This window comes from Somniosus microcephalus, chromosome 4, assembly GCF_052327205.1.
Source record: "Somniosus microcephalus isolate GS21.2 chromosome 4, FLI_Smic_1.0, whole genome shotgun sequence".
Taxonomy (NCBI): Eukaryota; Metazoa; Chordata; class Chondrichthyes; order Squaliformes; family Somniosidae; genus Somniosus; species Somniosus microcephalus.
The window spans coordinates 82,630,539-82,652,942 of NC_140990.1; the positions used below are offsets into that span (position 1 = coordinate 82,630,539).

At 48.0% G+C, this 22,404-nt stretch overlaps 2 pseudogenes; both read right to left on the reverse strand.

Annotated features, from left to right (window-relative positions):
- Positions 1-4,842: 4,842 nt before the first annotated feature.
- Positions 4,843-7,763, reverse strand: LOC147119364 (uncharacterized; annotated as a pseudogene).
- A 323-nt stretch (positions 7,764-8,086) lies between these two features.
- Positions 8,087-14,239, reverse strand: LOC147119365 (uncharacterized; annotated as a pseudogene).
- Positions 14,240-22,404: the final 8,165 nt, after the last annotated feature.

Consider the following 22,404-nt stretch of genomic DNA (forward strand, 5'->3'; position numbering starts at 1 on the left):
TGGGATAATGCTGGGCTAAAGGGAAAGGAGGTGGAGAAATTTCTGAATTGTGTTCAGGAGAATTTCCTTCACCAGTATGTTCTTGGCCCAACTAGGAAGGAGGCATTGCTGGATCTGGTGCTGGGGAATGAGGTGGGCCAGGTCGACCAAATGTCTGTGGGAGAACACTTGGGTATGAGTGATCATCGTATCATAAGATTTAGATTAGCAATGGAGAGGAGCAAGGAACAATCTAGAGTGGAACTTCTAAACTGGAAAAGGGCTAACTTCAATGGGATGCAAAAGGATCTAGCCAGGGTAAAATGGAACCAAAGACTGACAGGAAAAACTGTAATGGAACAATGGGTGATCTTTAAGGAGGAGATGTTCCAAGTACAGGCTAGGTACATTCCAACAAGAGGGAAGGGTAAGGGAACCAAAGCAAGGGTTCCTTGGATGACGAGGGAGACAGAGAAGATGATGAAACAAAAAAAGAGGGTGTATGATACATGTCAGGTGAATTCTTCAAGGGAGAACCAGACCAAATACAAAAAGTTGAGGGGATGTGAAGATGAAAATAAGATTGGCAAAGAGAGAATATGAGAGTAGAATGGCAGTTAACATAAAAGGGAACCCAGAAATCTTCTACTGGCATGTAAACAGTAAGCGGGTAGTAAGAGGCGGGGTGGGGCCTATTTGAGACAAAGAAGGTGATATATGCTTAGAGGCGCAGGGCAAGGCTAGAATACTCAATGAGTACTTTGTATCGGTGTTTACTAAGGAGGTGGATGCTGACAAAATATCGGTGGAATGGAAAAGGTAGAAGCAATGGAAGGGGTGAAAATTGATAGACAGGATGAACTAGAAAGGCTGGGTATGCTTAGAGTGGACAAGTCGCCTGGTCCAGATGGCTTGCATCCCAGGTTGCTAAGGGAATTGGGAGAGGAGATAGTGGAAGTGCTTGCCATAATTTTCCAATCTTCCCTAGATGCGGGGTGGTGCCTAGGGTTGGAAAATGGTAAATGTGACACCATTGTTCAAGAAAGGGTGTAAGGACAATCCTAGTAACTACAGGCTGGTCAGTTTAACATCAGTGGTGGGTAAAGTTTTAGAAACAATAATCAATGAAAAAGTTAACGGGCATTTGAAGAGGTTTAAGCTAATTAAGGAGAGCCAACATGGGTTTCTAAAAGGAAGATCGTGTTTGACTAATCTAACTAAATTTTTTGATGAAGTAACAGAGACGATTGATGAAGGGAATGCAATGGATGTTGCCTTTTTTTGTTGTCTTGTTGCCTCCTTGAAAAGGTGTAACATCCCCACCGACACCTGGTAATCCCTGGCCCACTACCGCACAAAGTGGAGGAGAAGCATCCGGGAAGGCGCCGAACACCTCGAGTCTCTTCGCCGGGAGCAAGCGGAAGCCAAGCGCAGGCAGTGCAAGGAGCGCACGTCAACCCAAGCACCCCACCCACCTGCCCCTTCAACCACCGTCTGCCCCACCTGTGACAGAGACTGTAGGTCCTGCACTGGACTCATCAGTCACCTGAGAACTCATTTTTAATGTGGAAGCAAGTCATCCTCGGTTCCGAGGGACTGCCTAAGAAGAAGGATGTTGTCTACATGGATTTTCGGAAGGCATTTGACAAAGTACCACATAGAAGGCTGGTTAACAAAACTGAGGCTCATGCAATAGGTGGGTCAGTGGCAGTTTGGATAAGGAATTGGCTTAAAGACAGAAAGCAGCGAGTTGTGGTGAATGGCTGTTTTGCACACTGGAGGATTTTTCGTTACTAACTCGCACCTCAGGCCCCGGCCAGTCTGGTTTAATTACTAAATGTTTTCTAACTCGGGTTCAGGCCTGTCATTGTGAGGGAAACAAGGCCTCAGTTATTGGTGCGTCCCATCCCAGCGGCTGTTAATAGCTTTAATAAACTGGCAGCAAGGTTTTTTTTAAAGGTGGAAAGAGGTGAAAAACGCCGCCAGCGATGCCTCAAAACTCACGGACAGAGAAATCCACTTCATCAGCGCCCCTGCCACAGGACTCAATATCCACCCCCTCCACCACTGGTGCACTGTGTCTGCAGTATGTACGGTCTACAAGATGACCACGGTCAGGCCGTGTGGAGTCAAAGGTCAGGCAGCAGAATGGATGGAAAGGTCGCAACAAACTTCCCTTAACTCCAACCCTCTGATTTCTGTTTTGTAGCCATCTTTCCATCCATTCTGCTGCCTGGCCCTTCACTCCACACGGCCTGACCTGGGTCATCTTGTCGATCTTACAAACTGTTATGGATAGCAAGCTGGTTACAGAAAACAGAGAGTAGGGTTTAAGAGAGGCAAAAGGTGGGAAGTGGTGTTCCACAGGGATTGGTGCTGGGACCACTGTTGTTCACCATTTACAGAAACGATTTGGACTCAGGAATCAGAAGTACAATTTCAAACTTTGTCAATGACACCAAATTGGGATGTAGAGTTAATATTGAGGAAGACTGCGACAACATGCAAGAAGACATTAATAAACTTGCAGAATGGGAGGGTAATTAGCAAATTAATTTTAAGATAGTTGGTGCATTTTGGTAGGAAGAATAAGGAGGCCACAAACTACTTGGAAAATAAGAATCTAAATGGGGTAGAGGAGCAAAGGGATCTCGGGGTCCAGATACACAAATCACTAAAAATAGCGACGCAGGTTAATGAGGCCATAACAGGAGCAAACAATGGACTGGGGATCATTTCTAGAGGGATAGAATTGAAAAGCAGAAAAGTTATGTTAAACTTGTATCGAACCTTGGTTAGACCACACTTGGCGTACAGTGCACAGTTCTGGTCACCATATTATAAAAAGGATATAGAGACACTGGAGAAGGTGGAAAAAGGCTTTGCAAGGATGATCCTAGAACTGAGAGGATATACTTATCAGGAAAGGCTGAACAGGCTGGGGCTCTTTTCTCTAGAATAAAGAGAAGGCCGATGGGTGACCTGATCGAGGTCTTTAAGATGATGAAAAGGTTATGTAGGGTGGACCTGGAGAAAATGTTTCCACTTGTGGGGGAGTCCAAAACTACAGGTCATAATATAACACAGTCTCTAATAAATCCAATGGGGAATTCAGGGGAAACTTCTTCACCCAAAGAGAGGTCAGAATGTGGAACGTGGTACCACAAGGAGTAGTTGAGGTGAATAGCACAGATACATTCATGGGGAAGGTAGATAAGCACATGAGGGGGAAAGGAATAGAAGGGAGTGCAGCAAAGATTCACCAGACTGATACCTGGGATGGCAGGAATGACGTATGAGGAGAGATTGGGTCGATTGGGCTTATATTCGCTGGAGTTTAGAAGACTGAGAGGGGATCTCATTGAAACTTATAAAATTCTAACAGGACTAGACAGACTAGATGTAGGAAGGATGTTCCTGATGGCGGGGGAGTCCAGAACCAGGGGTCACAATCTAAGGATAAGGGGTAAGCCATTTAGGACAGAGATGAGGAGGAAATTCTTCACCCAGAGAGTGGACCTGTGGAATTCTCTACCACACAAGGCAGTTGAGGCCAATTCATTAAATATATTCAAGAAGGAGTTAGATATATTTCTTATGGCTAAAGGGATCAAGGGATATGGGGAGAAAACAGGGACAGGGTACTGAATTTGGATGATCAGCCATGATCTCATTAAATGGCGGAGCAGGCTCAAGGAGCCGAATGGCCTACTCCTGCTCCGACCATCTATGTTTCTATGTTTATGCTAATAGGGTTTGATGAAGAGTGGTGGGAGGAGACTCGTGTGGAGCAGAAACACCAGCATTGACCAGTTGGGCCGAATGGCCTGTTCCTGTGCTGTAGACTCTGTAATTCTATGTAACTATGTCTTCTGACGAAGATGGAAAAGCTTTTGCTATTATTACCATAATTGAGCACCCTCTTCTTTTCCAAATATCTCTTAACTTCTCTAATGGCTGCTTTTGTCTCCCTCAATTGTGGATATATTTGTCCCTATTCTCCTGTAAACTGAATTCATCTTATTACAAACTGGGTTCAATGTAAGACAGTTCGGGGATTCAGGAATCATTCACCCCTAGACCTACGCTGGCCAGTAAAACCCCACACGGTTCCTCAGTAAGGAGTCCCCTGTTTCCTCGCCATATATTTATCAGGATGCTGAAACCCAGCTTTCTTATGGACCACTCCTGGAGGCCCCACTCCCTGAGCCTACAACCTTCAGCAGGGTCAGTGATGGAGTTCCATAGTGCGAGTGATCCCAGAGTAACTGTCGGGATCGCACCCCCGTGGATGTTTCGGGTCGTATATTTTTAGTTATCCTGGTGTCTAACACACACACATCAATAAAACAGGGAATTCCTGGAAACACGCTGCAGGTCCTTCTTTATCTGGAGATCAAATGTCTGTTGTATAATTGTACCAGCAGTTAACAGGCTCTTGTGAACTCCTCCATCTGCTATTTTAATGCAGACTTTAACCAATTTATATTTTCACCTGCCTTAAAATGGTAGACTCAGGACTGTCACATAAACACTTTAAATCTTCATAGAATAATTGCCAGTCATTTTTAGACTGGAAACTTAAACTTGCCATTTGACTTTCAGTCAGGAACAGATCGCAGTTTGACCGCAATCTCTGATTTGACAGCACGTTCCCAGCATTCACCGTTGTTCTTCCTGACTCTAAACACAGTTGTAAAGGAGCCTTCTGTTCCATGCCTAGGAGCTCTGAACCATGGCAGAGAGCGGCTGGGACACATTTCTCACACGCCTCAAGATTAACCCGCATGGGGACTTTGCTGTCAGTGCAGACAGACGAGAAAGACCAAACTGCCGTTTGCCCCTCTCAGTGTGGCCCTGAAGGACTGTGTCCAGGCTGAAGTTCTGTTCCCGCCGTACGATCCTCCCCCAGATTGTCCTTTCTGAGCTCCAGCCAGGTGATGCTAAACACTCAGGTGGGAAAGACAAAAATCTACAACAATGTGTTTAACAGAAAGCTGACACATATCCAGAATATTAAACTCCAGCCCAGTTATAGGGGTCATTAACCTCAGCAGAAATAAATCCCAACTGTCAGAATGAACATGGTTCAGTCCTGGATGTGATTAACAGCAGCAATAACAGCAGAATCCAACCCATGCAGTGAATTGTGAACTCACTGGTGTCTCAGCAGGGTGGATGACTGAGTGAATCCCTTTCCACACATGGAGCAGGTGAACAGCCTCTCCCCAGTGTGAACTCGCTGGTGTCTCAATAGGGTGGATGACTGAGTGAATCCCTTCCCACACATGGAGCAGGTGAACGGCTAATCCCCAGTGTGAGTGCGTTCGTGTTGTATCAGTTTCCTTTTGCTTTTAAAACTCTTCTCACAGTCAGAACATTTAAAAGGTCTCTCATCATTGTGAACAAGTTGATGATCAGTGAGGTGGGATGACTGAGTGAATCCCTTCCCACACATGAAGCAGGTGAACGGTCTCTCCCCAGTGTGAGTGCGCTGGTGTAGTGAGTTCAGATGACTGCCTGAACCCAGTCCCACAGTGAGAACACCTGAACGGTCTCTCGTCAGTGTGAACACGTTGATGGCACATCAGTTCCCCGGAACTTTTATAGCACTTCCTGCAGTCCGAGCATTTAAAAGGTCTCTCATCAGAGTGAACTCGTTGGTGTGTCAGCAGGTTGGATGAATTAGTGAATCCCATCCCACACTCAGAGCAGGTGAATGGCCTCTCCTCAGTGTGAGTGCGTTGGTGTCTCAGCAGACCACTTGCACTTTTAAAGCTCAGCTCACACTTAGAACATTTAAAAGGTCTCTTATCAGAGTGAACAAGCTGGTGTTTCAGCAGGTTGGATGACTGAGCGAATCCCTTCCCACACACGGAGCAGGTGAACGGCCTCTCCCCGGTGTGACTGCGTCGATGAGTTACCAGGTGGGACGGGCAACTGAATCCCTTTCCACAGTCCCCACATTGCCACGGTTTCTTCGTGGTGCGGGTGTCCTCACCCCAACTCCTCTTTCACCCCAACTCCTCTTTCACACCTACTCTCCAAACCCCCTCACCCCAACTCCTCTTTCACCCCTACTCCCCAACTCCTCTTTCACCCCTACTCTCCAGCCCCCCTCACCCCAACTCCTCTTTCACCCCTACTCTCCAAACCCCCTCACCCCAACTCCTCTTTCACACCTACTCTCCAACCCCCCTCACCCCAACTCCTCTTTCACCCCTACTCTCCAACCCCCCTCACCCCAACTCCTCTTTCACCCCTACTCTCCAACCCCCCTCACCCCAACTCCTCTTTCACCCCTACTCCCCAACCCCCCTCACCCCAACTCCTTTTTCACCCCTACTCTCCAACCCGCTCACCCCAACTCCTTTCACCCCTACTCTCCAACCCCCCTCACCCCAACTCCTCTTTCACCCCTACTCTCCAACCACTCACCCCAACTCCTCTTTCACCCCTACTCTCCAACCCTCACCCCAACTCCTCTTTCACCCCTACTCTCCAACCCCCCTCACCCCAACTCCTCTTTCACCCCTACTCTCCAAACACCTCACCCCAACTCCTCTTTCACCCCTACTCTCCAACCCCTCACTCCAACTCCTCTTTCATCCCTACTCTCCAACCCCCCTCACCCCAACTCCTCTTTCACCCCTACTCTCCAACCCCTCACCCCAACTCCTCTTTCACCCCTACTCTCCAACCCCTCACTCCAACTCCTCTTTCATCCCTACTCTCCAACCCCCCTCACCCCAACTCCTCTTTCACCCCTACTCTCCAACCCCTCACCCCAACTCCTCTTTCACCCCTACTCTCCAACCCCTCACTCCAACTCCTCTTTCATCCCTACTCTCCAACCCCCCCTCACCCCAACTCCTCTTTCACCCCTAGTCTCCAACCCCCCCTCACCCCAACTCCACTTTCACCCCTACTCTCCAGCCCCTCTCAAGTCTTCCATGGAACGTACACTGACATTTGATGTCAGTCAGGATATGAAAGATATTTATAAATGATTCGAGAGGCTCTTTGAGTTGGGGTCTTTCTTTATTCTGTCTACTCGAGGAGTGTGGTAACAGACTTTCTCCTGTGAATACAGAGCTGGGGTATTGGGCCATGATGTGTTTGGTGTTCATCTTGTTGACTCTAAAAATTGAGTCTTGTGGTTTCAGACACCAGATAATCAAGCTCACAGCAACAGATTGTCTTTCACTGACTTTATTAACAGCACTGCAAAAATACAGACAGAGTATAGTTACCCGATCTGGAGAACAGGGATAATACAGTGGATTCAGAGTTCTCTTCTCCCCAGCTCTGTTCTAACAAGCTGCGACTACACTGGTGATATTTATATTTAACTTGTTTAGTGCATTATTGACCTGGCCCTGCACAAACCATAACCACAAGGATATCTGTGCATTGTTCTAACTGTGACCACAAGGCTGTGTCACTATCACACACACACACCGTTTCCTTCTTTCACATCTCCATACACAGACCATCTCTTTAAACATCCCCTTTCTACACAACTGCAGCCGACATGAGCAAGGACGTGAGGCTCATTAAAAGACACACTCATTTCATGACAGCAAAGGTTACACTGGGACAAATCTTCAGTTATTTTCCATTACAGGCAAAATGCAGAGCGGTCCAGCAGCACATGGCACCTTAACAGAGTCTCATCGGCCTACAATATAGAGCTGGAGGATGGGCCCTGATCTGCTTACTTGTTCATCTCGTTTAATACATTTGCTGAGTGCATTTAAATTGAAAACCAGGTTTGCAGGCATGATGCTCTATTCACATATCGAAGGTGAGAGAGATGCTGTGGGACACATGCTAAGTCCAGTAGCTGAAAGTGATTAACAGGCTGGGTTTTGTGTTTAGTGATCCTGGGGGTGTTACCGATACCTTCCCTGGATACCAAGGCTAGGAGAGGCACTCTGGAAGGTATGGGGAGCTGGGACTTGTCCATGAGAGTAAATGAAAGTATGAGGACTGAAATAATCTAGAGTTAGAAAGGAGAAAAGGCCCAAAAATGGAGCAGTCAGTAACAGGACATCAATTAGTCTCCTCTTATCTTGGAGGAAACAAATACTCGGCACACTGTGTGTTTAAAACAAAGCCGATTTATTTGGCATTGATCCAGAATATTATACTCCAGCCCAGTTTTCGGGGTTATTAACATCAACAGAAACAAACCCCAACTGTCAGAATGAACATGGTTCAGTCCTGGATGTGATTAACAGCAGGAATAACAGCAGAATCCAATCCCTGCAGTCACTTGTGAACTTGCTGGTGTCTCAACAGGTTGGATGAACAAGTGAATCCCTTCCCACACACGGTGCAGGTGAACGGCCTCTCCCCAGTGTGAACTCGCTGGTGTGCCAGCAGGCCGGATGACAGAGTGAATCCCTTCCCACACACAGAGCAGGTGAAAGGCCTCTCCCCAGTGTGAACTCGCTGGTGTATCAGAAGGTCGGATGACTGAGTAAATCCCTTCCAACACACGGAGCAGGTGAACGGCCTCTCCCCAGTGTGAACTCGCTGGTGTACCAGCAGGCTGGATGACAGAGTGAATCCCTTCCCACACACGGAGCAGATGAATGGCCTCTCCCCAGTGTGAACTCGTCGGTGTGTCAGCAGGTGGGATGATTGAGTGAATCCCTTCCCACACTCAGAGCAAGTGAACGGCTTCTCCCCAGTGTGAGTGCGTCGGTGTCTCAGTAGGTGGGATGAATCAGTGAATGCCTTCCCACACACGGAGCAGGTGAACGGCCTCTTCCCAGTGTGAGTGCTTTGGTGTCTCAGCAGACTCTTACTACTTTTAAAGGTCTTCTCACATTCAGAACATTTAAAAGGTCTGTTATCAGAGTGAACGCGTTGGTGTTCACGGAGGTGGGATGACTGAGCGAATCTCTTCCCACACACGGAGCAGGCGAACGGCCTCTCCCCAATGTGAGTGCTTTGGTGTGTCAGCAGATCATTACTTCTTTTAAAGGTCTTCTCACATTCAGAACATTTAAAAGGTCTCTCATCAGCGTGATCAAGTTGGTGTGCAGTGAGGTTGGATGACTGAGTGAATCCCTTCCCACACACGGAGCAGGTGAATGGCCTCTCCCTATTGCAAGCTCGCTGGCGTGTCAACATGCTAGACAATTGAGTGAATCCCTTCCAATAAAAGGAGTTGGTAAACAGCCTCTTCCCAGATTCCAGCTAGGACGGTTAATTGAATCCCTTCCTACAGTCCCTACATTTCCACGGTTTCTCCATGGTGCAGATTCTCCAGATTGCACGATCAATTGAAGCCTCGTCCACACACAGAACACGTGTACGGTTTCTCCCCGCTGTGAACGGTGCGATGATTTTTCAGGCTCTTTCCACAGTCAGTGCACTGGAACACTCTCACTCGGGTGTGTGTTTCTCAGTGCTTTTCCAGTCACAATGATGTTTGCAATCTTTGCCCACAGACAGAACAGGCAAACATTTGTCCTTCCACATTCAAAGGCTGATGATATTCAAGTCCTTATGAATCGAGTGACTCTTATCAGATCTTGACATGATGTTTGGTTTGAATTTCTCGTTTGCAAATCCTCCCATTCTGATTCTTTGTAAAAGGAGTTTACAAAAGTCATCACTGTAAGTACAGGATAGAAATTCAGAATAGACAATTCTAGTTTCTATGGAACATTCTTTCCTCTCTTGTTCCCCCAAAGCTGTAAATCCCCATCCCACACACTCTCCCTCCTCCCTGTGCTGAAATCCAAACCCATCGCGCATCTCCAACATTTCTTTCCTCCACTCCCAGTTTTCCCCCTCCCTCTACTCTGGTTGGGTTCAGTTCTACAGCCACTGTGTGCAGAGTGAGAATAAAATCAATGGCCCAGTAATTCCTGTCGGGGGCTTGCCGCGCGTGCAAGCCCCCGATGTGCGCTCACCCGGCGCGCCGACATCTGAAATCTGGCCCGCAGTGGCTTTCCTGTCAGTGGCCAGGTTCTGATCCCGGCGCGCTGTGCTAACCTGACCCAGCGGCGTAGTTAGTGCGATGTGCCGGCTGGGATCAGGTGAGCACTGTTCAGCCAATCAGGGGAGGGGAAACTTCATTCATAAGTTTGATAGTAAAGACTGTCAAACTCATGAAAAGTACTGCACCCCAAAACACTACTTAAACTTTAAATAAAATTTTAAAAAGCATCCCAATAATTAAATTAACTATGAATAACTTTAAAAAACTATTTTAAACAATTAATCAAATTTTTGAAAAAAATAAATTTTTAAAAAATAGGGTCTAAAACTAAACTTACCTTACTGTAGATTCTTTAAAAATAATAAACCTGTGGAAAAAAAAATTCTAAATTGTACTAAAAGACCACTTACCTGTAAAACTAAGTACTTACGTCTGGTTTTTCCACGCGTAAAAACCGGAGGCTTTTACACATGCGCAAATCTGTAAAAATACAGGAAATCCAAGTCGCACGCGCTGCCCAATACCGCGCATGCGTTCAGCCTCTTAACCCCTTGGGTCAGAGGACAGGAAATGCCGGTTTTCAGCGCATACGCACGCGTGAGTACCCCGTCCTTACTCACGCGTTGTGACAGGAATTACTGGGCCAATGAGTCAATGATTGTCTCTCCTGGTCACTGGGACTCTGAAGCCCCGCCTACTCTCTGTTCCTGGCTAAGATGGCCGCGCATGCGCAGTGACCCCGCTCTGTCCAAGATGGCGGCCAGTGACCCCGCTGACCCGGGCGGCCGGGCCTGTCACCGCGGGATTAACACGGGGCCTGTGGGCTCTTATTCGGGCCCTGAGGCCTACACCGGGCGTTTTTGAAGCTTCCCAGCCCACCCGCGGGTCCCATTCCTCCCCGAGCCCACAATCTCCTACCACCTCCCGGGAGCGTGTCTTCCGTCTCCGCCACTCGCCCTGCGCATGCTCAGAGCGCCGTCCTGTCTTGCGCCTGCGCACTGGGTTCCTGTGGTCATTGATGGGGCACATTCTGCTGCGCGGTGGATTCATGGTAAACGAGACGCCATTGAAAGCTCTAATTGGTGAACAAAAAATTAATTTTGTCATCCAATTGAGAGTGGGCCTTTTTTGACTACCGGTAGGGGCGACACTAAGTAGTCCCACTGTCACCAGATAGGAACAAAACCGTCTAGGCAAGAGCCCTAGTGCACCACAAATATGAAACAAACAATAATAACTATGTAGTGTACAACAACACACACAAATACGATGGGAAGATGGCTAGCAACTTCCCTTAACTCCAGCCCTCTGATTTCTGTTTTGTAACCATCTTTCCATCCATTCTGCTGCCTGGCCCTTCACTCCACACGGCCTGACCTTGGTCATCTTCTAGATCTTACATACTGTTTATGGCGAGCAAGCTGGTTACAAAACAGAGAGTAGGGGTTAGGAGTAGCTAATCAGACTGGCAAAAGGTGGAAAGTGGTGTTCCACAGGGATCGGTGCTGGGACCACTGTTTACATAAACAATTTGTACTTGGGAATCAGAAGAACAATTTCAAAATTTGTTGTTGGCACCAAGTTGGAGGGAAAAGTTAATACTGAGGAAAGCTGCAACAAAATACAAGAAGATATTAATACCTTTGCCGAATGGGCATGTAATTTGCAAATAAATATCAATATAGATAAGTGTGAGGTGGTGTATTTTGTTAGGAAGAATAAGGAGGCCACACACTGCTTGGAAAGTAAGAGTCTAAATAGGGTAGAGGAGCAAAGGGATCTCGGGGTCCAGATACACAAATCACTAAAAGTAGCGACGCAGGTTAATAAGGCCATAAAAGAAACCAAACAAGCACTGGGGTTCATTTCTAAATGGATAGAATTGAACAGCAGCGAAGTTATGTTAAACTTGTTTTGAACCTTGGTTAGACCACACTTGGCGTACTGTGAGCAGTTTTGGTCTCCATATTATGAAAAGTAGAGGCACTGGAGAAGGTGTAACAAAGATTTGCAAGGATGATCGTAGACCTGACAGGATATACTTATCAGGAAAGGCTGAACAGGAATGGCCTCGCCTCTCCCTAACTCTGTTATCTCCTCCAGCCCCACAACCATCTGAGTTATCTGCACTTCTCTAATTCAGGCCTTTTGAGCATATCCGATTTTAATCACTCAATCATTGGTGGCTGTGCCTTCAGCTTCCAAGGCCCTAACTTCTGGAATAACAACAGAAAATGCTGGAAAAACTCAGCAGGCCAGGCAACATCCGTGGAGAGAAATTAGAGTTGATGTTTCGGGTCTAACCCTTTTTCAAAAAGGGTTAGACCCGAAACGTTCACTCTAATTTCTCTCCACGGATGTTGCCTGGCCTGCTGAGTTTTTCCAGCATTTTCTGTTGTTATTTCGGATTTCCAGCATCTGCAGTATTTTGCTATCCCCTAACTTCTAGAATTCCCTCCCTAAACCTCTCTGCCTCTCAAGAGGTTCCTTAAAACCTACCTCTTTGACCAAGCATTTGGCCATCTGCTCTAATATCTCCTTATGTGTCTCAGTGTCAAATTTAGTTTTATTATGTTCCTGTGAAGTGCCTTGGGGCGTTTTACTGTGTTAAATGTGCTATATAAATACAAGTTGTTGTTGTAACTCCGGCACAGAGTCGATGGGCCGAATGGCCTCCTTCTGTGCCGTTATGACTCTATGTGATGATGCCTTCTGCCTCCTGACATAGCTGGAAAAGTTTTGCTATAATTACCGCAATTGTGCACCATCTTCTTTTCCAAAAATGTCTTAGTTTTTCTAATGGCTGCTTTTGTCTCCCTCAATTGTAGGTGATATTTGTCCCTATTCTCCTATAAACTGAATTGATGTTGTTCTAAACTGGGTTCAATGTAAGACAGTTCGGGGAGTCAGGCGTCTTTCACCCCTACACCTATGTTGGCAGGTAAAACCCCAGACGGTTCCTTAGTAAGGATTCCTCTTGTTCCTCGCAATATATTTGTCAGGATACTGAAGCCCAGCTTTCTTACTGTCCACTCCTGGAGGCCCCACTCCCTGAGCCTACAACCTTCAGCAGGGTCAGTGGTGGAGTTCCACAGCGGGAGTGATCCCAGTAACTGTCGGGATCGCATCCCCGTGGATGTTCCGGATCGTGTATTTTTAGTTATCCTGCTGTCTAACACACACATCAATAAAACAGGGAATTCCTGGAAACAAGCTGCAGGTCCTTCTTTATCTGGAGATCAAATGTCTGTTTGGATAATTGTACCAGCAGTTAACAGGCTCCTGTGAACTCCTCCTTCTGCTACTTTAAAGCAGACTTTAACCAACTTACTTTAATCGAATGAATGCCTGCCTTAAAATGGTAGACTCAGGACTGTCAGACAAACATGTTAAATCTTCATAGAATAATTATCACAGTCATTTTTAGACTAGAATCTTAAACCTGCCGTTTCACTTTCAGTCAGGAACTGATTGCAGTTTGACACCAATCTCTGATTTGACAGCACGTTTCCAGCATTCACCGTTGTTCTTCCTGATTCTAAACACAGTTGTAAAGGAGCCTTCTGTTCCGTGCCTACGAGCTCTGAACCATGGAAGAGAGCGGCTGGGACGCATTTCTTACAGGCCTCAAGATTACCCGCATGACAACCTTGCTGTCAGTGAATAGAGACGAGAAAGACCAAAGTGCCATTTGCCCCACTCAGTGTGGCCCTGAAGGACTGTGTCCAGGCTGAAGTTCTGTTCCCGCCGTACGATCCTCCCCCAGATTGTCCTTTCTGAGCTCCAGCCAGGTGATGCTAAACACTCAGGTGGGAAAGACAAAAATCTACAACAATGCAGTTAAAACAAAGCTGATTTATTTTACATTTATCCAGAATATTAAACTTCAGACAGTTATAGGGTTATTAACATTAGCAGAAACAAACCTCAACTGTCAGAATGAATATGCTTCAGTCCTGGATGTGATTAACAACAGCATTAACAGCAGAATCCAACCTCTGCAGTCACTTGTGAACTCGCTGGTGTGTCAGCAGGTTGGATGACCGAGTGAATCCCTTCCCACACACGGAGCAGGTGAACAGTCTCTCCCCAGTGTGAACTCGCTGGTGTGTCAGCAGGTTGGATGACAGAGGGAAACCCTTCCCACACACGAGGCAGGTGAACAGCTTCTCCCCGGTGTGAGTGCGGTGATGTTGCATCAACTTCCTTCTGCTTTTAAATCTCTTCTCACAGTCAGAACATTTAAAAGTTCTCTCATCAGTGTGAACTAGTTGATGATCAGTGAGGTTGGGTGAGCGAGTGAATCCCTTCCCACACTCGGAGCAAGTGAATGGTCTCTCCCCAGTGTGAGTCCGTTGGTGTCTCAGCAGATCATTCGTGCTTTTAAAGCTCAGCTCACACTTAGAACATTTAAAAGGTCTCTTTATCAAAGTGAACAAGTTGGTGTATCAGCAGGTTGGATGACTGAGTGAATCCCTTCCCACACACGAAGCAGGTGAACGGCCTCTCCACAGTGTGAACTCGCTGGTGTGCCAGTAGGTCGGGTGACTGAGTGAGTCCCTCCCCACACACAGAGCAGGTGAACAGTGTGACTGCACCAATGTGTTTCCAGCTGGGACGGGTAATTGAATCCCTTCCCACAGTCCCCACATTTCCATGGTTTCTCCGTGGTGCAGGTATCCTTGTGTCTCTCCAGGTTGGATGGTCAGTTGAAGCCTCGTCCACACACAGGAAACGTGTACAGTTTCTCCTCACTGTGAACGGCGCGAGGTTTTTCCAGGCTGTGTAACTGGTTAAAGCTCTTTCCACAGTCAGTGCACTGGAACACTCTCACTCGGGTGTGTGTGTCTCGGTGCTTTTCCAGTCACACTGATGTTTGACATCTTTTCCCACAGACAGAACAGACAAACATTTCTCCTTCCACATTCAAAGGCTGATGATATTCAGGTCCTGATGAATCGAGTGACTCTGTCAGATCTTGACGTGATATTTGTTTTGAGTTAACCGTCTGTAAATCCTGCCCTTCTCACAGCCTGTAAAAGCTGTTTACAAAAGTCATCACTGTAAGTAGGAACATAGGAACAGGAGTAGGTCATTCAGCCCCTCAAGCCAGTTCCAGAATCCAATTAGATTATAGCTGATCTGTATCTTAACTCCATTTACCCGCCTTGGTTCTGTAACCCTTGCCTAACAAAAATCTAGCACACTCAGTTTTGACATTTTTAATTGACCCTCAGCCTCATTCGGGCCTGAGGCCGTTCTCCAACTTTATAAACCCTGCGACGCGGCCTACCCGCAGTTTATTTAATTCACCGCTCCATTCCCACTCAGACCTCAATACAGTACCATATTACCACGCTCTCCCCATACCCCTTGATGCCTTTTGTGTCTAGAAATCTATCTATCTCCTTCTTAGATATATTCAGTGACTTGGCCTCCACAGCCTTCTGTGGTAGAGAATTCCACAGGTTCACCACCCTCTGAGTGAAGAAGTTTCTCCTCATCTCAGTCCTGAGACTGTGACCCCTCGTTCTAGACCCCCCAGCCATGGGAAACATCCTCCCTGCGTCCAGTCTGTCTAGCCCTGTCAGAATTTTATACATTTCAATGAGATCCCCTCTCATTCTTCTAAACTCTAGTGAATACAGGCCTAGTCAACCCAATCTCTCCTCATACGACAGTCCTGCCATCCCAGGAATCAGTCTGGTGAACCTTCGCTGCACTCCCTCTATGGCAAGTACATCCTTTCTTAGGTAAGGAGACCAAAGCTGCACACAGTACTCCAGGTGTGGTCTCACCAAGGCCCTGTATAACTGTAGTAAGACATCCTTGCTCCTGTACTCAAATCCTCTTGCAATGAAGGCCAACATACCATTTGCCTTCCTAACTGCTTGCTGCACCAGCATGTTTGCTTTCAGTGACTGGTGTACAAGGACACCCAGGTCCCTCTGCACATCAACATTTCCCAATCTATCACCATTTAAATAATACTCTGTCTTTCTGTTTTTCCTACCGAAGTGGATAACTTCACATTTGTCCACGTTATACTGCATCTGCCATGTATTTGCCCACTCGCTCAACTTGTCTAAATTGCCTTGAAGCCCCTTTGCATCATCTTCACAACTCACAATCCCACCTAGTTTCGTGTCGTCAGCAAACTTGGAAATATTACATTTGGTTCCCTCATCCAAATCATTGATATATATTGTGAATAGCTGGGGCCCAAGCACTGATCCCTGCGGTATCCCACTAGTCACCGCCTGCCATCCCGAAAAAGACCCATTTATTCCTACTCTCTGTTTCTTGTCTGTTAACCAATTTTCAATCCATGCCAGTATATTACCCCCAATCCCATGTGCTTTAATTTTGCACACTAACCTCTTATGTGGGACTTTATCAAAAGCCTTCTGAAAATCTAAATACACCACATCCACTGGTTCTCCCTTATCTATTCTACCAGTTACATCCTCAAAAAACTCCAGTAGGTTTGTCAAACACGATTTCCTTTTCATAAATCCATGTTGACTTTGTTTAATCCTGTTGATATTTTCTAAGTGTCCTGTTATCACATCCTTTATAATAGACTCTAGCATTTTCCCTTCTACTGATGTTAGGCTAAACATTTCTTTAAATGTAGCTTATTAGAACAGACCTGTGGAAAAGAGAGCACTGAATCTCTGTTCTCCGGACTCTGTATTTTTGCAGTGCTGTTAATAAAGTCAGTGTAAGACAATCTGTTGTTGTGAGGTTGATTATCTGGTGTCTGAAACCACAAGACTCAATTTTTAGAGTCAACAAGATGAACAAGTAAACACATCATGACCCAATCCTCCAGATCTATATTCACAGGAGAATGTCTGTTATCACACTCCTTGAGTGGACAGAATAAAGAAGGATCTCAACTCGAAGAACCTCCAGAATCATTTGTAAATACATTAAAAATCCTGACAGGTTCCACCTGTCAGTTTCCATTACATCAATGGAAGATGAGAGAAAGGTTGAGAGTAGTGGTGAAAGAGGACTTGGAGTGAGGGGGGTTGGAGAGTAGAGGTGAAAGAGGAGTTGGGGTGAGGGGGTTGGAGAGTAGAGGTGAAAGAGGAGTTGGGGTGAGGGGGTTGGAGAGTAGGGGTGAAAGAGGAGTTGGGGTGAGAGGGTTTGGCGAGTAGGGGTGAAAGAGGAGTTGGGGTGAGGGGGATTGGAGAGTAGGGATGAAGGAGGAGTTGGGGTGAGGGGGGTTGGAGAGTAGGGGTGATAGAGGAGTTGGGGTGAGGGGGGTTGGAGAGTAGGGGTGAAAGAGGAGTTGGAGTGAGGGGGTTTGGAGATTAGGGGTGAAAGAGGAGTTGGGGTGAGGGGGATGGAGAGTAGGGGTGAAAGAGGAGTTGGGGTGAGGGGGGTTGGAGAGTAGGGGTGAAAGATGAGTTGGGGTGAGAGGGTTTGGAGAGTAGGGGTGAAAGTTGAGTTGGGGTGAGTGGTTGGAGAGTAGGGGTGAAAGAGGAGTTGGGGTGAGGGCTGTTGGAGAGTAGGGGTGAAAGAGGAGTTGGAGTGAGGGGGGTTGGAGAGTAGGGGTGAAAGAGGAGTTGGGGTGAGGGGATTGGAGAGTAGGGGTGAGGGGGGTTGGAGAGTAGGGGTGAAAGAGGAGTTGGGGTGAGGGGGGTTGGAGAGTAAGGGTGAAAGAGGAGTTGGAGTGAGGGGGTTGGAGAGTAGGGGTGAAAGAGGAGTTGGGGTGAGTGGTTGGAGAGTAGGGGTGAAAGAGGAGTTGGGGTGAGGGGGTTGGAGAGTAAGGGTGAAAGAGGAGTTGGAGTGAGGGGGTTGGAGAGTAGGGGTGAAAGAGGAGTTGGGGTGAGTGGTTGGAGAGTAGGGGTGAAAGAGGAGTTGGGGTGAGTGGTTGGAGAGTAGGGGTGAAAGAGGAGTTGGGGTGAGGGCGGTTGGAGAGTAGGGGTGAAAGAGGATTTGGAGTGAGGGGGTTTGGAGAGTAGGGGTAAAAGAGGAGTTGGGGTGAGGGGGGTTGGAGAGTAGGGGTGAAAGAGGATTTGGGGTGAGGGGGGTTGGAGAGTAGGGGTGAAAGAGGAGTTGGGGTGAGGGCGGTTGGAGAGTAGGGGTGAAAGAGGAGTTGGGGTGAGGGCGGTTGGAGAGTAGGGGTGAAAGAGGAGTTGGAGTGAGGGGGTTGGAGAGTAGGGGTGAGAGAGGAGTTGGGGTGAGGGCGGTTGGAGAGTAGGGGTGAAAGAGGAGTTGGTGTGAGGGGGTTGGAGAGCAGGGGTGAAAGAGGAGTTGGGGTGAGGGGCGTTGGAGAGTAGGGGTGAAAGAGGAGTTGGGGTGAGGGGGTTGGAGAGTAGGGGTGAAAGAGGAGTTGGATTGAGGGGGGCTGGAGAGTAGGGGTGAAAGAGGAGTTGGATTGAGGGGGTTTGGAGAGTAGGGGTGAAAGAGGAGTTGGGGTGAGTGGTTGGAGAGTAGGGGTGAAAGAAAAGTTGGGGTGAGGGGGGTTGGAGAGTAGGGGTGAAAGAGGAGTTGGGGTGAGGGGGTTGGAGAGTAGGGGTGAAAGAGGAGTTGGGGTGAGGCGGTTGGAGTGAGGGGGTGAAAGAGGAGTTGGGGTGAGGGGGTTTGGAGAGTAGGGGTGAAAGAGGAGTTGGGGTGAGGGGGGTTGGAGAATAGGGGTGAAAGAGGATTTGGAGTGAGGGGGTTTGGAGAGTAGGGGTGAAAGAGGAGTTGGGGTGAGGGGGGTTGGAGAGTAGGGGTGAAAGAGGATTTGGAGTGAGGGGGTTTGGAGAGTAGGGGTGAAAGAGGAGTTGGGGTGAGGGGGGTTGGAGAGTAGGGGTGAAAGAGGATTTGGGGTGAGGGGGGTTGGAGAGTAGGGGTGAAAGAGGATTTGGAGTGAGGGGGTTTGGATAGTAGGTGAAAGAGGAGTTGGGGTGAGGGGGTTGGAGAGTAGGGGTGAAAGAGGATTTGGAGTGAGGGGGTTTGGAGAGTAGGGGTGAAAGAGGAGTTGGGGTGAGGGGGGTTGGAGAGTTGGGGTGAAAGAGGATTTGGAGTGAGGGGGTTTGGAGAGTAGGGGTGAAAGAGGAGTTGGGGTGAGGGGGGTTGGAGAGTAGGGGTGAAAGAGGATTTGGGGTGAGGGGGGTTGGAGAGTAGGGGTGAAAGAGGAGTTGGGGGTGAGGGGTGTTGGAGAGTAGGGGTGAAAGAGGAGTTGGGGTGAGGGGGTTGGAGTGAGGGGGTGAAAGAGGAGTTGGGGTGAGGGGGTTTGGAGAGTAGGGGCGAAAGAGGAGTTGGGGTGAGTGGGTGTTGGAGAGTAGCGGTTAAAGAGGAGGTGGTGTGAGTGGGGTTGGAGATTAGGGGTGAAAGAGGAATTGGGGTGAGGGGTTTGGAGGGTAGGGGTGAAAGAGGTGTTGGGGTTAGGGGGTTTGGAGAGTAGGAGTGAAAGAGGAGGTGGGGTGAAAGAGGAGTTGGGGTGAGGGGTTTGGGGAGTAGGAGTGAAAGAGGAGTTGGGGTGGGGGAGTTGGAGAGTAACAACAATAATTTGCATTTAGATAGTGCCTTTAACTCAGTAAAACATCCCAAGGTGCTTCACTGTAGCGTTATCAACCTAAATTTGACTCTGAGCCACATGAGGAGATATTAGGACAGATGACCAAAAGCTTGTTCAAAGAGGAATGTTTTAAGGAATGTCTTAAAGCAGGAACGAGAGGTGGAGAGGTTTAGGGAGGGAATTCCAGAGCTTGGGGCCTCGACAGCTGAAGGCACGGCCGCCAATGGTGGAGTGATTAAAATCGGGGATATGCAAGAGTCCAGAATTGGAGGAGTGCAGAGATCTCAGAGTTTGTAGGGCTGGAGGAGTTTACAGAGATAAGGAGAGGGGAGGCCATGGAGGATTCCTCTGGTGCTGGAATCAAGAACAAGAGGCCAGAATCTTAAAATTAGAGCTCGGCCATTCAGGGGTGAAATCAGGCAGCACTTTTTCACACACAGGGTAGTAGAAATGTGGAACTCTCTCCCCCAAAAGGCTGTGGATGCTGGGGGTCGATTGGAGCTTTCAAGACTGAGATGATCGATTTTTGTGAGGTAATTGTAAACGCTGTTTACGGAGGTCACGGACCATCATCAAAGACCCTACCCACCCCAGCCACAGTTTGTTCGCCCCCCTGCCATCTGGGAGACGCTACAGATGCATTCGCACCCGAACGACCAGATTTAGGAACAGCTTCTTTCCCAGGGCTGTCATCCTACTGAACTCCACAAATAAACTCTAAAGCCTGCACATCTGCCAATGCACTTTATTATGGTTATGTTTATGTTAATGTATTACAAGTCAAATGAATGTTGAATGTTTAAATGTCTTAATCTAAATGTGCACTCTCGGGAGCCGCAAGCCTACATTTCGTTGTACTGCACTTGTGCACTAACAATGACAATAAAAGTTGATTATGATTATGAAGGGATGTGGAATAAAGGCGGGTAAATGGAGTTAAGATAAAATCAGCCCTGATCTAATTGAACGGTGGAGCAGGCTCGAGGGGCTGAATGGCCTCCTCCTGTTCCTAATGTTCCTGTGACACACTCAGAAATGTCCTGGAGCAGTGAAATCCCACTGGGCCCCAGCACACGCTCAGTGGAAAGCCCAGGTCCAGGACAAACCCAGCGTGCCCTCTCTGAACCCGGTTTGCTGCTCCCTCTGGGCCCAGCACTGCCTGCACCCCCGGTGCACGGCAGTGGAATTTCAGCTTCAGTGTTACAAGTTTCATCGGTTACAGGCTGGAGAGAGGAATAATTCAATCTGTCACCGAGCTGTGTGATTGGTTCAGTCTCCACTAATATTGACTGTCAGAAATGCCCAAGAAGCAGTTTTTGACTAATATCAGCTCCCACAGGGATGAGGAATTCATAGTTTTTTTTTATTCGTTCATGGGATGTCGGCATCACTGGCAAGGTCAGCATTTATTGCCCATCCCTAATTGCCCTTGAGAAGGTGGTGGTGAGCTGCCTTCTTGAACCGCTGCAGTCTGTGTGGTGAAGGTACTCCCACAGTACTGTTAGGGAGGGAGTTCCAGGATTTTGACCCAGCGACGATGAAGAATCGGCGATATATTTCCAAGTCAGGATGGTGTTTAACTTGGAGGGGAAATTGGAGGTGGTGGTGTTCCCATGCACCTGCTGCCCTTGTCCTTCTAGGTGGAAGAGGTCGTGGGTTTGGGAGGTGCTGCCAAAGAAGCCTTGGCGAGTTGCTACATTGCAACTTGTAGATGGTACACACTGCAGCCACGGTACGCCGGTGGTGGAGGGAGTGAATGTTTAAGGTGGTAGATGGGGTGCCAGTCAAGCGGGCTGCTTTGTCCTGGATGGTGTCGAGCTTCTTGAGTGTTGTTGGAGCTGAACTCATCCCGGCAAGTGGAGAGTATTCCATCACACTACATACTTGTGCCTTGTAGATGGTAGAAAGGCTTTGGGGAATCAGGAGGTGAGACACTCGCCGCAGAATACCCAGTCTCTGACTTGCTCTTGTTGCCACAGTATTTATGTGGCTGTTCCAGTTAAGTTTCTGGTCAATGGTGACCCCCCGAGGATGTTGATGGTGGGGGATTCAGCGATGGTAATGCCATTGAATGTCAAGGGGAGATGGTTAGAGTCTCGCTTGTTGGAGATGGTCATTGCCTGGCACTTGTGTGGTGCGAATGTTACTTGCCACTTGTCAGCCCAAGTCTGAATGTTGTCCAGGTCCTGTTACATGTGGGCATGGACTGCTTCCTTATCTGAGGAGTTGTGAAAGGCCATAAACACTGTGCAGTCATCAGCGTACATCCCTATTACTGACCTTATGTTGGAGGGAAGGTCATTGATGAAGCAGCTGAAGATGGTTGGGCCTAGGACACTGCCCTGAGGAACTCCTGCAGCGATGTCCTGGGGCTGTGATGATTGACCTTCAATCACCACAACCATCTTCCTCTGTGCTAGGTATGACTCCAGCCAGTGGAGAGTTTTCCCCTGATTCCCATTGACTTCAGTTTTACTAGGGCTCCTTGGTGCCACACTCGATCAAATGCTGCCTTGATGTCAAGGGCAGTCCCTCTCACCTCACCTCTGGAATTCAGCTCCTTTGCCCATATTTGGACCAAGGCTGTAATGAGGTCGGGAGCAGAGTGGTGTTGGCGGAACCCAAACTGGGCAAATTTGAGCAGGTTATTGGTGAGTAAGTGCTGCCTGACAGCACTGTCGATGACACCTTCCATCACTTTGCTGATGATTGAGAGTAGACTGATGGGGCGGTGATTGGCCAGGTTGGATTTGTCCTGCTTTTTGTGGACAGGACATACCTGGGTAGTGTGAGCTGAGCATGCGCGGGAGAAGTTGGTTGTTGGGGCAGTGTGAGCTGAGCATGTGCGGGTGGCGAGGCTGCAGCAGGTCAGAGGGAGGCGGGTTAATAAACCCCGGGGGGACGCGGGCTTCACACACCCCGAGTGCGGCCCCAGGCCCGATTA